The sequence below is a fragment of the Panthera pardus genome, unplaced genomic scaffold (assembly GCF_024362965.1).
Source record: "Panthera pardus isolate Hobbes unplaced genomic scaffold, ASM2436296v1 HiC_scaffold_17, whole genome shotgun sequence".
In the NCBI taxonomy this organism is placed as follows: Eukaryota; Metazoa; Chordata; class Mammalia; order Carnivora; family Felidae; genus Panthera; species Panthera pardus.
In genome coordinates this window covers 18,615,686-18,624,069 of record NW_026526732.1, presented here as the reverse complement: position 1 = coordinate 18,624,069, position 8,384 = coordinate 18,615,686, and the positions used below count along the sequence as shown (strand labels likewise).

The 8,384-nt window shown below is 41.0% G+C and overlaps 1 pseudogene; it reads left to right on the top strand.

Annotated features, from left to right (window-relative positions):
• The first annotated feature begins 1,272 nt into the window (after window positions 1-1,272).
• On the top strand, window positions 1,273-2,065 carry LOC109252461 (pre-mRNA-splicing regulator WTAP-like; annotated as a pseudogene).
• Window positions 2,066-8,384: the final 6,319 nt, after the last annotated feature.

Sequence of the window (8,384 nt, the reverse complement as noted above, 5' to 3'; positions counted from 1 at the left end):
AGTCCTACCCAAGCATCTTCTAGACACTTGGGCATTGGTTATTTGACCTAATTCCCCAAGGACTCATCAGAGCTGTAAGAGAAAGGACAACAAATTAGACGCCATACAGACTCAGGTAGCTTCATGTGATCTTTCTATAGCCGGCATTAAAAACCAGAAAGAGCCTCCCAGAAATGTATGCCTGTATGTTTCTTTTCCATTCTTACCGGCTTTTTCCTCCCTTAGCAGCTGCTATGATTTGCAGTTGAAGGTTTATATCCAAGTCCACATGGTCAATAAGGATTTGAGGCTTGGGGTTGTATATTGCCCTTTAATTACTCTTGTTATTTAGTCCAGGTGTGTATTTTTTTTCCCCTTGGTAATCTATATACTGGAATATTCTCTGTGGAACATGCTAGAAAAAAGAAAAGATAGCACTTTTGTTAGAACTTTATGAAAGAAAGAGCTTTAAATCACCTGCAAAAATAGAGCCAGCTTTCAGCATATCATGTCGAGACACTGCCTCTAAATTTTCCTTGTTGTTTCAGGACTTAACCAGACAATCTTTATTCACTTTAATGAATGTCACTTCCCATTTGCCAGTGTGGAAAATTCAGGGTTTGATAGTGTGAAACGCTGCATTGGTTATGCAGAACCCCATTCAAGGCCATGATTTTTTTCTACACATTTTATGATATTATTTTGTCTAGACATGTATGTCCTTATTACACCGAATTATAGCATTTATTGCCAAATTGCTTTAATCAGTTATCACCATTCAAAAACTATGTGTTCAAAAGAGTTTACAAGGAAGCAAAGTGTAATAATGAGATGAAGAAAGTAAACTGTGTTAAGCTAGGCATCATGTCTCTTGATTAAAATAGCTGTTACCTCCCCAACCACCACCTCTGAGCCCAGTCGTGAAAACTTAGCCAGTTATATCCCACAGAGCATTTTTACTTAGAGAACCTCAAATATTATGTAGGTGAACTCAGGCTTCCTCTACTACTTGTATTCTCCATATTCTTAGACAAAAGCAGAATAGCTAAGTATATTTTTGAGTTCCACTACAGGAAAAATTTGAGGATAACAATGCTTAGCCTTAAGACTATAAATAATCTTCCTTCTCAGCAATTACATCTTAGCAAATAAAGGGGAGCACCGGGGCTGTGGCGCGAGGGGCATTGTAGGGGTAGCGGTAGCATGGGCTGGTGGCCTGGGTGAGTGGAAAGGGCCGCCTTGGCCTGTGTGACTGGTGGTACCCGTGGGGACTCTGTCTAGAGAGGATTCAAGATGACCAACGAGGAATCTCTTCCCAAAAAGGTTTGAGTGAAACACACTTCAAAGTTACGGCCTGAGATGAGTTAATTCTCCAATGGAGACAATCGGAAGCATATGTCCAAGCTCTGGAGGGCGGGCACACAGACCTCAGTTCCAGTGAGGTAACTGGGGTTAAGGGACTCTGAAGAAAAACTAAAGACACAAGAGTCTGCTCACAGGGAAGACATCCTTGTAATACGACTGACAAGCAAGGAGCAGGAAGTAGCATGTAGCGCTCAAATCTATTAATTCGGGCGAGTCCAGCAGCAGAGTGCTGCCCAACTGAGATCAACAAGGGTGGACCCAGTGATCAGCTTGTTTTTCCTAAAAATGAAAGGTGAACCAGAACAGACTAAAGGCAAACCAGAGCAAGCCCAAAATGAACTGAGTGCCTGGAAGTTTACTCCTAGTAGGTAAACAAATCGTACCCCCCAGTCAAGACCTCCATGACAGTCCCACAGGGAGGAAGCAGTGGCAGGACAGCCAAATACTCGTTTCCACACCCCAACTCAGACTTTTTGAGCCAAAAAAAAAATCGCATTCTTATACTATCCAGCCTGTAACGGTTCATGTAAAACTTATCAGATGAACCTTGTGTTTCAGTGTTTGCTTCAGAGGCCTGACGGTGTCGGACTATTCCTAAGAAGTGGCCGCCTCCAAAAAATTCCCCTTCTAGAACTTGTGGACACTTGAGAAATGTTTCTGTTTGAAGAAAATAGACGGACAAACAGAAGCCTTAAGTCTGTGGCACACTGTGTCTTCAGACAGTTGGGAGGAATGTAAACGTAGATTAAAAATCATGAATTGAACATATAAAATTCCATAAAATGTGAAAAATGGAATATGCCTCGCTCTTAACCTTGAGCATAGTGACCTAGAGACACTGTAGATCCGTTTTGCCCATAAGACTGTGGATTTCATGATGATTGTTAAACTATTGGATCAAAACCCAAGTGCGGTGAATTTTGCCTTTAAAGAGTTTATTTGCTAAGAACCAACTTAATAGTTATGAGAGAATCAAATAATAGATGTCTGTATAAGCAGTTCATATATTTAGCCATTTAGTTTGGAGCTCTATATTACTTGATTGAGCCTAAAGTCAGTGTGGTTTTAATCAATGGTTTGTTCTTTGAATGGTTGTTAGTGCTGTAGATAATCTTATTAAAGACTGCAGACAGAAAGGTGTTCTATGAGACTTCAGGTTGAAACTGAGGTGTCATAAACATTCATTTCACTACTAGGTTCTATAAGGATGTTGGCTGTGCTGAGAATCACTGCATTTTTTTCGGTACTGAAATTAAGTCCCCATGGCATTCAACAGGCACACACTGAAAGGGCATCGTGCTTGGTGTTAATGGGGGAATGTGTTTCCTTCATTTGCGTCTGGGCCTTTTGTATTGCCTTCCTGATAGTAAATTAAATGTGCCTTGAAAAAATAAATTGTGTCTTGAATAGAACTTCAAAGAAACTCTCTGACTTAAAAAATATTTTCGGAATTCCTCCCCCCTTTAAATTAAATGGGGTGATTGCAGCTAAGATTAGATCCTTCATATGTTTGTGAAAAGAGTGGCTAACACTTGGAAAACATCGTGGTTCCAATTCTTAGTGTAATTTAGCAGGAAGTCACCAGCCAAGATGGCCAGCTCAATGCCTCTTCTACATCATAGGTACTGAAATAGTATCCACTATTTTAGCTATATATAAGCTTTACATATTATATAGCTATATAAATAGTGTCTCTTACTGTACTCTATTAATGGCCACATTTCTAATTCACAAGCATATGGCCTAGGTGGCTTCTTTGTTCTCATGTTTTAAATGAGGTACTTGGGTTAGATGTTCTCTGAGGCCCATTTCAGCCCTAAAATTTTATGATTTTGTGTTCCATGAGATGAACTGGCCATCTTGTCTTTTATATGTGCCCACCTGCTAACTCAGATGTAACCACTCCCTCATTCCCAACAGGAAAAGTCTAAAATAGTTTGTAGGTAGTTCGTCTTTTACAAATGTCGCAAATTGAAGACAATAATACGAAATCAAGTCTAATTTCAGCAGAAGAGAATGACTTTTCAAAGACATTCCTGCCTTGAAGAGATGTGAGGCATTTTCCAAAGACTCATTTTATGTCATTTGTTGTGGCATGAAGTGCTACATGCCAGCTAATTTAAAAAATGGTTCAAGTTGAAGTTTCATCTAGTTTGGTCTAGAACATAAGACTCTATATTTTATTATAAAACTAGGTCTGACCAAGGCAGTCTTGTGGAATGTAATGATTCCAAGGAAATAATAATGCCATGAAATATTTAGGAAACAGTTCTTAACACTTATATTGATACAAATATTATGCTGGTTCGTCCATTTGGACTTTTTTTTAAGTTTATTTATTTTAAGAGAGAGAGCGTGTGAGCACAAGTGCATGTGTGAGTAGGGGAGGGGCAGGGGGAGAGGGGGAGAGAGAGAATCCGAGGCAAGCTCCACACTGTCAGCACAGAGCCCAACCTGGGGCTCAGTCCCACAGATTGTGAGATCATGACCTGAGCCAAAATCAAGAGTCAGACGCTTAACTGAGCCACCCAGGCGCCCCATTTGGACATTCTAAGAAATACCATCAGGGGCGCCTGGGTGGCTCAGTCAACTTCAGCTCAGGTCATGATCTCACAGTTTGTGGGTTCGAGCCCCATGTCGGGCTCTGTGCTGACAGCTCGGAGCCTGGAGCCTGCTTTGGATTCTGTGTCTCCCTCGCTCTCTGCCCATCCCCCGCTCGTGCTCTGTGTGTCTCTCAAAAATAAATGAAAATGTTAAAAAAAAAAATACCATCAGCATCTGTACATGGATAAAATCAGCTTCTAACAATAAGGAGGTTAGCTAGCCTAAGAATCTTCCAGGCACTATTCTGAGGTCCTGACTGTGTGGTTCACAACTGGATGTTATTCTTCTTCCCATGAAAAGGAAGGGAACCGGGAGAGAAGCGTGTGTGATAAAGGGGAAGATAGCTCTGCCCTCCGCCATTACTACAGGAAAGTCTTTTGTTAGAGATGGAATTTTACTTAGTTCATTCATTCATTCATTCATAGCACTGACTGGGTAGGTGCCCCCTGATTCCCCACTGGTTACTTGCTAGAATCACACCCCATTCCAGCACCTGATCCTCCCAGGAAAACGAGCCGCCCAAACCCAAAGCCTGTCACAAGTCACTTTTCCCTCAGCCCAGACAGTCTGTGGCGTCCTCATGTGTATTTTGCATAATTACCCTTTGCAGTTTCCTAGCCAAAGATCTCATCTGAAGTTAAAAGAAGAAGCTCATTTTCTCCTTGGATTTCCGTGCTCCTGGGAAACTTCATCTTGAACCATTTTTTAATTAGACAGCCCTGTTCCAGGAGTCTCCGAAATCCCACTTCTTGATGTAGCTGACTTTATTCAGGATGCACAGAGCTTAACACAGAGACGTCTGCAAAGATTGCTGCCAATTCTGTTGACCCATTTAAGCCCTGGTGATTTCTCCGCCACCGGGTCTCTTTCTAAGTTCACAGCCAGCCACACTACAGGGGAGGTCGGTGTGAAGGTCACATGTCCACCAGCGATGACCAGGCTATCAACTCACCATTAATCTGCCACCTAAGGTGAACCTGAGGTTTAGACCAAAAGAAAAGCCTTTTTCCTAGTTCTTTAGATTATTTATAACATTCTTCCTCCCTACTTGTTATCCTTTATTTCTGGAGCTGAATTGAATAATGGATGCTCTGTCATCAGCATTTCCATAAGGTTAAGATGGAGTAACCTGTTTAACAAGTATTTCATTAGGGAGAATGAAAAAGGTAGACTAAGAAATTCCACTAAAAGTTTGTTATATAATTTTAAATGCTTTAAAATAACGTCACAATATCCTTCTTTAAAAAAGATCGGCCTTTTGTGGAAGATGTTATTAGTGAAGTCCTTGAAGCAAGTGGTGGAAAATGGGTTTTTCATTACTTCAAAGGCAGTATTAAAGGACCATGAAATTCAAAGCCCCTGGTTTTATCACAGCCATTTTTATGTCAGGATTTAAACATTTTCCTACTCGACATTCTTCTAACTGTAGTTTCACAGGAAAGAATTGTTATAATTGGCCTGGATCATAGTATGATTATTAAGTGATAGGCATCAATTAAGCTGATATTTAAATTGGAGATATTCATATCAGATAAGAGGAAAGTATGATTATAATTAAATGCGTAAAATGTATAATCTGCTTTGGGAGTACACTTTAAACCGTGTGATTATTTGTTGGCATGTAAGCTGTCACAAAAATTCTCCTGCCTATTTCCTCTTTGCTCACCGTCGCTAACCATAAATAAAACGTTTCGTACCTATTTTCCTTAATCTTAATATGATTATGGGGGGGGTGCTTTATGTAGATTATCATGCTGAGGCTGTATCATTTAGGAATAAAAAGAAGCAGAGAGAGGGGAAGCGTTGAAAATGGTAACCCAAGATCGCTCTCGTGAATACGGAGCTGTCAAACGCACTTTCATTCCCCAGAGTTAACCTTTTGGTTCCCAGGATTTTGCCACGTGTTGTGATGACAGCATGAGCACTAATACAGTAATGCAATCATACAGGAATGATGTGCTTGCTAAGGTCTTAGGGATTTAGCAGTTGTGTGAACTCACTACTCAGATTGTCGGCTATTTTTAAAAGTATAGAAATACTGTTAAATAGCAACATCCGTAAAGTTTAAGGTGTTATTTGTTTACCTACTGGAGACCAGAAAAGTTCAAAAACTCAGATTCACCCATTTTAACACTGTTACGTGCTTAGACAAACAAAAATACTCACTAAGACCTGAAAGGGGCGGGGCGGGGTTGGGGGGAGATTATCACTTTCATACATTTTTTATTTTCATTTGGAATCCCTTGAAAATAGAAGGGCTTCATTTACATTGTATGTAATTTCATCTACATCTAAAATATGAATCAATGCCAATTATTATTTTTCTCTTTATGGAATGTATTCTTTTCTGACCACCTCTTCAGGCATTGACAAGCAGCCGGGCGGCATCCGTTGGGGTTATTCTACCCCAGCTACTGGGTGAGAAACCATTGGCCGGGGTCTGTCAAGACAGACCCACCCTTCAAAACACAGTTATTAACCAGAGGTGATTATGTGATCTAATTCTATCCACTTGGAGCGAAACTCTGAATTTTGTGTAACGATAAAGGGAAAAAACCGCCCAATGTCCTAATCCCACCACACGTGACCTGGAGACAGGAGTGTGCATATTGAGTTTTAGCTGCAGCCACCTTATGGCCACGAGGGAAGCCAGCCTGAGCATGAGGCTGATCCATAAGGATGAAGGGACAAGAAGAACTACAAGACCGAGCGAGACGTCTAGCTGAACTGCACCCGAAGCCCCACCTCTTCACTCTCAGTGACCTGAGCCAATCTATTCCCATCATGATTTAAGCCAGACTGTAGTGATATTCTATTATTTGTAACCAAAAGCATCCTACCAGATACAAAATTTAGTGCTAGGAGTGGTGCCATATACATGATGGGTCTTAAAATAGTGAACGAACTGCATCTAGGAAAGCAGAGCGATGAGGAAAAATCTCATTTTTCTACGGCTGAAGTTGGTAAATCTTATTATAGAGTTTCAAAATAGCTGGTTAAATGATTGCCTGTTGTAGCTTACAGCAGAGTTCAAGTGCTAACCAAAATTGCAATATTCAGTGATTTAGTAGGAAATGTTCAACTTTCATTAAAGTCCCTCAGGAGAGAGACAAGATTGGCCTAAAACTAACCAATCTGAAAAAACAAAATTTAAGAAATATAGCTTTTTTTGGAAAGAAACCCTCTCTGTAAGTGGTTTTCCTTCCTAGACTGGTAAAAGCCTGATTAAGACTGAGGAGATTGGGGGCACCTGGGTGGCTCAGTCGGTTAAGGATCCAACTTCGGCTCAGGTCATGAACTCAAGATTCATGAGTTCGAGCTCTGCATCGGGCTCTGTGCTGACAGCTCAGAGCCTGGAGCATGCTTCAGATTCTGTGTCTCCCTCTCTGCCCTTCCCCCACTCACACTCTCTCTCCTCTCTCTCTCAAAAGTAAATAAACATTAAAAAAAAAAGAATTAAAAAAAAAACACTGATCAGATTTTTAAAAATCAAATTCTCTGCCCTAGGGTAGGATGCAGGCTGGAGAAGCCATCACTGGAGACAAAGCTGATATCTGAGGGAAACCTAATCCTTAACCCTCTCCCAGTAACCAGAATTTCCAAATAAGCCCCAAGCCAAAGGTTGGGCTCTTATTCAAACCTGGGGCAATCTCTAGGCTCTTATATCAGAGATAGGCTCCCAAGGTGATACAGGCCCCAAAAGAGAATTGTCCCCACTGTCCATCTTTGTCATAACCCAAAAGACAAAGGATAAGTAAGATAGTCCCAGAGAATAGGAGTAGGTTCTACAAGATAAGCAACTAAATCATTCACTCCTCATACAAGGCAAGGATTGCTCAGTGTTCCTGTCCAGGAGGATATGAACCGATAACCACTCCATGCTGCTTCCTATTCTTTTTACAAATGAAATCTCTATTGTAGCTTACCACCTTCTCTCCATCATATGTATGCTGGGGAGTGCAGGGGATGTGTAATTTAGGTTTGTTGACTTATTACTGACCATTAGAAGTTATATCAGTATTTTATTAAAATTTTTTTTTTAAAAAAAGGACTTCACCTAGAAATCCTGCCCTGGAGATGGGAGTAACTGGAAGAGACTTCACTGTCTTCCTTTAGACTGGTGGTTCTTAACTTTGGTTGCTACTCAGAACCACTAGGAACTTCCTGTGGCCAAGTCGCACCTAGATTAATTGAATCAGAGTCTCTAGGGGAGAAACAGGCTGTCAAGTGGCCCCAGATACAGCTTGGTTGAGAACAAGTGCTTCCATTTAGGGGTGGAGATTTGGGCAACCTAGATGTGGGGAGGAAGATGCATGGATGCCGGTTTAGCAGAAATCGCAGTGGATCTTGCTCGTTCCGCAAGTCATTTTACTCCTCTCTTTTTGAGTAAGAGCCTTGATTGGCCTCATTCTGGCTTTAGTCAGTCATGGGAACAC